Below are 8465 nucleotides of genomic sequence, written 5' to 3'. Positions count from 1 at the left end.
TCTTTGAAAAATAAATTCCGATAAATGAAACTAATCCTTATGTTACGTAACTCTACATGCAAGTTGTTCTTACTTGTTTTTTAATGTTATTTTTAATGTTTTTAACACCTCGTCATAAACGATCGGAAGTTTTCCGTAGTCGTTTTAGAATCATACTTACCCTTTTTTACCTCCAGATGTGTTGAATTTAGTAAAATGTCAAAATTTATTTGGTTGTTTTTGTATGGTTATTAATGATACCTATTTTCTTTTACTGTACTTCATTAGATTCGGAGTTGTGATAAATTTTATGAAAAATATATTAGCCAATTTTTCTCAGCCTGAGGAGTGAAATTCTACAGAACTTTAAATTTTTTGTTGGTATTTTTCATATCTTCATAATTGCTACCATTGAATTTCACAAAATATTAAATTTGTAGTTTACGCATGTGCGTATTATTGATACCCAATATATATATATATATATATATATATATATATATATATATAATTATATATATATATATATATATATATATAATTATATATATACCTATATATACCTATATATATATATACCTATATATATATATACCTATATATATATACCTATATATATATATACCTATATATATATACCTATATATATATACCTATATATATATACCTATATATACATACCTATATATACACCTATATATATATACCTATATATATACCTATATATATACCTATATATATATACCTATATATATGTGCTGAATTATTTTCAGAGATATCATTAATGATCTGAAAATGATAATCACCCCTATTCGCAAAATGGTAAAATTATTGTAGGAAGTACTTGTATGTTTATTATTCGAACCCAATTTCTTTTCTTAAGCTTGATTGGATTCGGAGATATCATTAATTATCTTAAAAACATATTGACCCCTCTTTCACCGCCGTAGAGATTAAATTCTTTAATTATATAGCCTGGCTTTTAAATTATCCTCAGACCTAACTAATGAAAAAAAATCAATATCCATCAAGTAGTTTTCAATTGGCGCTTAAACAAACAAACAGACAAAACATTGAGAAATAATATATTTTTATTAATGTAAACAACTATTTCCATATTTATTTTCAAAAAATCATTCAATGTACATATTTTTTTGGCTCAATAAGTTTTTTTATTGGCAAGAATAACATAAAATTTTAATGATAATTTTACCAATTTGATGTATTGTGCCCTTAAAAACTGGCTTTAAAAATGCTGGACCAGCGATATGAGAGCTGGGCAGACCTCCTGTCCTTGCCTTGCTCTGGGGATGAGCCTTGAACACCACAAGGATGCCTACCCTGTAAGGGTTGGGGGAACAGTTTTTATAATACTTTTTCTTATTCACAGCATGAGCAAGTTTAAGAATTCCGTACACTCTTTTCCAGACCTCCCATATGTCGTTTGGATCATTTGGCAAAATGTCTTGCAGAGACCAGAGGCTGGAAAGAGGGGTGTTGGGTCGATACATGAACATGATTTTAAATGGGGTTGTCTTGTGTCGTTCATGGCGAGCATAGGGACGAGGTGTGTAAATATTGGAAAATCATATCACTTAAATTATGAGGTAGGGCAATTTTGAAAGATTCTGACTGTTTTTTTATGCCGATACAACAGTAATCTGAAAATTGTATAAAATTTTGGAGCAGATCCTGATTAAACTTAATTGATAATATTCCAAATGTAGGGGTTCCGACTGCCTATGCGACTGAAGATTTTGAATTGCTAAAGGAAACTCAGTTAGCAAAGCATGACAGCAGTTTGATGAGTCCTCTGAAGATGTTTGCTGAGAGGGGTTCTCGAACATTCGAAAAAGTGTGTCTGCCACGATGTATTGAGAGCCTTTTATGTGCTGAATTTGGACCTTGAGTGAAGAAATTTGGGCAACCCAATGTCCGAGTTTGTGTAATTGTTTAGGATGCACCAATAACCACGAAAGTGCTTAGCTATCTATTTATAGAAGAAATTCCCTATGTTACAATAATTTCCTGAATTTATCTATACTAAACAAAACTACCAAGCATTCTAACTCATATACTGAGGAAGTCTTCCTTTCTTGGTAGATTGGTGTACGAGAGGTAAATACGATTGGTTGGCGAAAACAGTCAAATTCCTGGGACAAGACAGCCACTACCACTATGCTGGATGCATCCATCAGCAGAATAATAAATGGTTTATGCGAAATATGCCATTCTGAGAACTGTGGGATTTGATATGGCCTTCTTTAAAAATTGAAAAGCCACTTTCTGTTCAGGTCTGCAGTTAAATTGCACATTATTCTTGCGCTATGCATGCAGTGGGGCTGTATTTTCAGCAAAATTGGTTGTGTATTTGGAATAGAAATTAGCCATGCCGATGAAGTGAGCATTGCCTTTCGCATATTTTAGGGTCTTAAATCCCATGATCGCCTGAGTACGATCGGGATCAACTGTTACTCAATTTCTGGAAACTAAATGGCCTAAAAAGGATATCTCTTGGACTGAAAATTTGACCTTTTTGGTGTTTACCGTCAGAGCTGCACTATGCAACCTGTGTAGTACTTTTGTGAGGCGGGCATGTGATCTTCCAAGGTTTCTGAATATACCACAGCATCGTCCAAATTGTTGGAAACAAACTTAAACTTTACATCTTCTAGTACTTGGTCGAGCAAGCGAGTCAGAACCTGTGCACCGGTTGCTAACCCAAAACGCACGACTTTGTACTAGTACAGATTCCACGTACACAAACGGCAGTGATGTGTTTTGATGCTCGTGTGAGTGGAATTTGGTGGTATGCTGAATACAGATCAAAAATGCTAAAATATTTAGCCTTACTGAACCAATGAAAAGTCGAATTTAGGTGTGGAAAGGGTATTCCATGTAGATCTGCTGGTTGGTGCTCCGGAAGTCAACCACAACGCGTTGGTTTTTAGCTTTTGGTACTTGTGTATTATTCCGCCTGGAGGCAAAATTAGTGCTGGAGGGCGGGATGCAAATGCATTGCCATAAAAAGGTAGGGGGGGGGGGGCAAAGTGACATAGAAGGTAGTCTGCTGGGGGACGATAGTGGGTCGGCCAGGAGCCTGCCGAGTAGCGACAAGTTATAAGGGGGCTGGGAAAGGAAGGGATTATTGGCACCAAGGGCCTCCGCCCTGGGCGGGGAGGTTTACAGGAGGACCGTCCATCCAGACCATAGTTGGCAACAGTGCTGCGAGGTGGCGCTCAGAGACGCCAGTACAACCTGCCGCTGGAAGACGGGGTCTAGGGGAGGGTGCTGCCTGGTGGGACAAGACGGAGTTAAGGGGCTTGACTTCAGTTCCGCATGAGCCCTGGAGATAGCACAGGAGGGCGCTGCGCTCGGGGCCAACGTGGCAGAGGAAGATACCCCATGGGAGGGGCCGGGGTTCCGAGGAGCACAGCGAGAAACAGCCGTGTTGAAGGGGCGAGGGGATAATGCGGGCACGCCTGACATGCTCTGGCAGGCCTGGTGAAGATATCAGAACCCGTGGCTGGCGGTCGCAGCGTGGGCATGCAGCTGGGGCGTGCTGCTGGCGGCTGGGACGGGAGAAACTACACACACTGTGCACGTGCAGGAAGGCGGGGGAACAGGAAACGAGCTGCCAACACAGCGTGGCAATAAGAAAGCTCGGCTGGCCTCTGTGGTCACACCCACAGGCTTCAATTGAAACATATTGTCCCCTTAGGATACAAAAATTAGAAAAAATTAAGTATGTGCCTTTATATACTGATAAAAGTAAAAAAGGAGACATTTTCAGGGTGCCGAAAAGAAATACCTAATTTGTGGCACAGTATATTTGCTTCATATGAGCCAAAGTAATTTATATACCTACCTGAAACTTTTAATCGCAATAAGAGCAAAAATTTTTAAAACACTGCCACAAAAGATATTAATTAAAATGACTAAAAAACTTTCCTTCTACATTTGTATCGTTTTTATGGTATTAATTATTCATATTAAATATTTTTATTTTTATTTTCATATATTATTACTCAAATCCATTTCATGTCCATTACTTCATTAAAAGGCTTTCTCCTTTTTTTTTTTTGCGCATCTTAATGCTAAAATAAATGCTTCCTTTTACCCGAAGTACCTACACGCATCGGGTAAGTCTAGTTTTTGTTCATTCAAATAGTAAAATAGGTAATAAGTAATATTAATAATTATTGGAGCGTGCACAACTGCAATTACACAGATCAATGTGGCGTCATTGAACGGAATTGTATGCTTTTATTTGAAGGCGCGCCCTGTTTGCTGACTTCCCCCCGAGCAGTAGCATGAAGCCAGGGGGACCATCGTACTGTATGGCTCGACTCTGAGAAGCTCTTGCCTCGTCCTGGACACCCGCTCACAACCAGGCGGTGCATCGTTCCTGAACTACCGCGCGCATGTGTTAGCGTTTATGGACATGGGGAAACGCACTGAAAATAATATTGGTGTGACCAATAAATATATGTTGTAAACTTAAATAATTTTAAAATAAATTAAACAAAACTTTAAGATTTCGTGAATAAACTAGCTTCATTATATTTTAAGAGGTAATGTCTCAAGTTTGTAGGTTATGTGTGCCTGTAGCACAACGGTGAAGTGCATGGTGCCAATGAACGAAACACGAAGGCCAAGATATGTTTTAGACCCTGTCATTGGATTTTATATTTAAATTTTTATAGGCTTTATTTCATTATTACATTACCTAAATATAATTCAGTTTGTACAAACATGTTATTATTAATTGTAAGCTATTTATTTATCTAATTGCTATAATCTAATAACTTTAATACATATTTCTGCCCATTTGTTCTGCTATTTCATACTAGTTTGGCTTTCAGACATTTATAAAAATATACAGATTTAAAATAAAAAAGCAATTTAAACCATTATATACCTATTTATATTAACTTTGTTACTGAAATAAATGTACATGAAAGTGAATATCCGTATGTTATTTATATATTTAAACGAAAAATTGATAGGAATGCGAGGTGTTTTTTTAAACTTAGGATTTTAGTTTATAGTAACAACTTCACTTAACTTTAACTTCACTTTTTTCTAGGTTATTACTTAAAAAATGTGTGTTAAAACTACTCAGAAATGTTTATATGTTATACAATACAGTAATATATAGAAAAAATAACCTATTTAAAAGGCATGGCTCCTTTTTAATATAAAGTTTTAGGATGATCACATTTATTACGGTAGATGTGGACTATCCTTATGAATTAAATACATTTTATTTTACGATTAGGTATATATCACAAGTTTCTTACGTTACTTTAAACACAAATTATTTTGTATACTTCTTAAAATAATATAAATGCATACATTTATTAATTAGCCATCAATAAGAAAAATTTCATCTCATTTTATCCAGAGCTAGACAGAATTTTTTTCAATTGATGACACATAAGTTGCATTTTTTTTTCAAGTGACCAGTAGAAGAAAATCGTAAAAAAATCAATTCCACCTATAACATTATTTCAGAATTAATGGGTTACCATTTTTGTGCATTTTCAGTATTTGGTTACATGTTAAGCATTTTCTACACATTAAAACAGTCTTTATGCAACATCAAATATACCAAGGAAAAAACTAAATTTATATGAAAATTAATCAATACTTTTCTTACTTTGGTTTCGGTTGCATAATAGCATCCTCTTCTAAGTAAAATAATTATTGCTGTGGCAAAAGTGTGGTTTTATATAAACAAAATAAGTTTTACAAACTGTATCCTTGTGAAGCTCTATTAGTGGTAAAATATAAATGCAGTGTCACTTCAGCAGCGATGTCTTCATGGTGTTAAGAACACGGAAGCTTAAGAAAACCTTACTAAATAAAATATTTTGATATTTAAAATAATTACATTTTTTATTTCACAAATAATTCCTTTGCGTTATACTACCTATGGAACAATTAATTACACGAGGTTAAAAGAGTCTAATAAAAGGAATTACCAACTATGTTTCATAAGCACAGTTTAGAGAATAATAGTTGTATTTAAATAAATTTTGTGACATATTGGCCAGCACACGCTTTAGGTTGTGACTAAGCCCGCCTTACACGATGTTTAATTTTTGCCATATATTCTGTCATCCCCATAGGTATAAACCTGGGCATGACAATTTGTATATCAGTAGAGAAGAATGAATTCGATTCTTCACACACACGATATATAATGTGCCAACAGAAAAAAAAACAGCCTCCATATTTTCCGACCAAAGCAGCCACATATATGAGTAGAAATAAATTTGACCAAATACTATAAGGACACGAATATTTCAGCAGTGGAATCTAAATATATGTTACCTGGGGGAATGCATATTGTTATTTTTGAAGTTATAATTCTTTAGGCGCGTTATGATAAAATGATGAGAGTGAAATTTTAAGATGCGCGCGCATCACTGTAACACAAAATTAACAGGTTGAAGCTGCGCGCGCACCATGTAACATTTTCATAGAAAGATGGCGGACCACGTGCATGAACATAAGGGGACATACCAAACGTATTGGTGTGCCAAATGAAACTTTGTGATAGTGAAATTACCATGGAATTTATTTTGGTAAACTAAAATAGTCATAGTAAAGAGTAAATTCCAAGGTTTAAAAAAATACATTATTTTGGCATTAGATCTGAAATAATACATATTTTTCTCGTAACCTACTGACAGAGCAGTGGTTATACTGCGCGGTCAATGTGCTGAAGTGTTAATTTTTAATATTTATTTTTAATTTGAATAAATAAAAAATATTTATGAAAATAAATGAACAAATTTAATGAAAACGTTTGATAAAAATGAAAAGTGAATATTAAATTAAGAAAATAATAAATATTTTAATAAATTAACTTAAATTAAATTATTGAATTTATTATTAAATTTATTTAGTTTCTTTTAAAATATTAAATTATCATTAATTAATATTTGAAATTAAGAATATTATAATATTTAGTACAAATCATGTCATATATATTTATTATTCTCTAAATTTTATTTAATTAACTTTTCAAATTTAAACTGAACTTTATTGACTGTGTTGACTATCTTTTTCCAGCCCTTTTATTATTTTATTGTAATAAATTATTTGCATGAAATTAAAAACTATCTTCAATGATGCCAAAGAAGTATAACTTCTCACGCGCGTTCATAAGTACACGCTACCATTTTTCTTCTATACCTCATATGCACGAAATTCAATAATGGTGTCTTAATATACTGTATATAAAAATATTTTGTGCAATTTTTAACTTAATAAAAATTGATTTTTCCTGCTATGGTTGTGTGAAAATTCATTAATATTAAGTAAAAAAGAAAATATTGGAAATGGGGTTTAATTTAATGTAGGTTTTTATGATATAACTATAACATTACACACATGTATTTAGTCACTTCATCGAGATAATTCACAGCAATATTTGCTCATTCAACTACACGAGTTAAAAACACTAACGAATATTTAAAAAAACGTTTGACTGATTATTAAACTTAAAAAACTAGTTTGAAAAGATGTAAAAAAAATTATGTCACCAACTGAGAAAAATTAACAAACACATTGTAACGTAATAGTAATGTCAATTACTCTTGAATTCGTAGTGAAATAAAATTAGCTCGCTTTTGCATTTAACAGGGGTGCAGTACTATAAATAATTTATAAATAATTCGTTTATCCATGAATTATATTTGAAAATATTTACTTACAAACGTAAGTGTGTTCAATTATAATTAACATGTTTGTTCAAAGTTGTCGTGCTAATATTGTTTATTTTTACCATAAGTAACAAATAGAGATTTAGTTAAAAAATAAACTTATTATGGCAATTAGATACAGGGAAAAAAATCATACTTACTTAAAGTACAATTTGTTTTGTTTAATATACATATATAAAGGTATGTTTTTGCCGCTATGGGGTTTGAACCCAATCAAAATAACCACACATGATTCGGAGGGCAGGTTTTGCCAATGCGCTATCAAAGAACAACATAGGTTATCAAGAGAATATGCCTAATCAATGAGGAATGCAAAATTTATAACGTATTTTAGAGATGAAATTACCCATTTTTGTAACAATTTAAGTTTACAATTTGTATTCGGAAATAGTTTCACTACAAAAATATTTTCATTTGGCACAGCAACAATATTGGTTAATTTTCTCCTTTGCAAGAGTCATGATCAATTAGTTCCGATTCTTGCCCTACAGAAGTCGCCACATGTTGCATAGAGGTAAATATTATTTATTCTCCATGTGGGATGCGGGATGCTCACTCACGGTGGCAAGGGGAGGGGTTGGTTTTACCTCAAGGGGAAAGGAAAGCTTTTTGATGATAGTATTTCTCAGTTCTTTTAAGACAAAGTAATCGTCTGCGTAATAAATATTTTCTTTTCTAAATTACACGATAAAAATATTGTTATGTTCCTATTTGGAAACATAAATTCACTTCTTAAACGAAATTCTTTAT

This window comes from Bacillus rossius (genome assembly GCF_032445375.1).
Source record: "Bacillus rossius redtenbacheri isolate Brsri chromosome 9 unlocalized genomic scaffold, Brsri_v3 Brsri_v3_scf9_1, whole genome shotgun sequence".
Lineage (NCBI taxonomy): Eukaryota > Metazoa > Arthropoda > Insecta > Phasmatodea > Bacillidae > Bacillus > Bacillus rossius.
The sequence above is the reverse complement of the archived record's forward strand: the minus strand, read 5'-3'. Positions refer to the sequence as shown.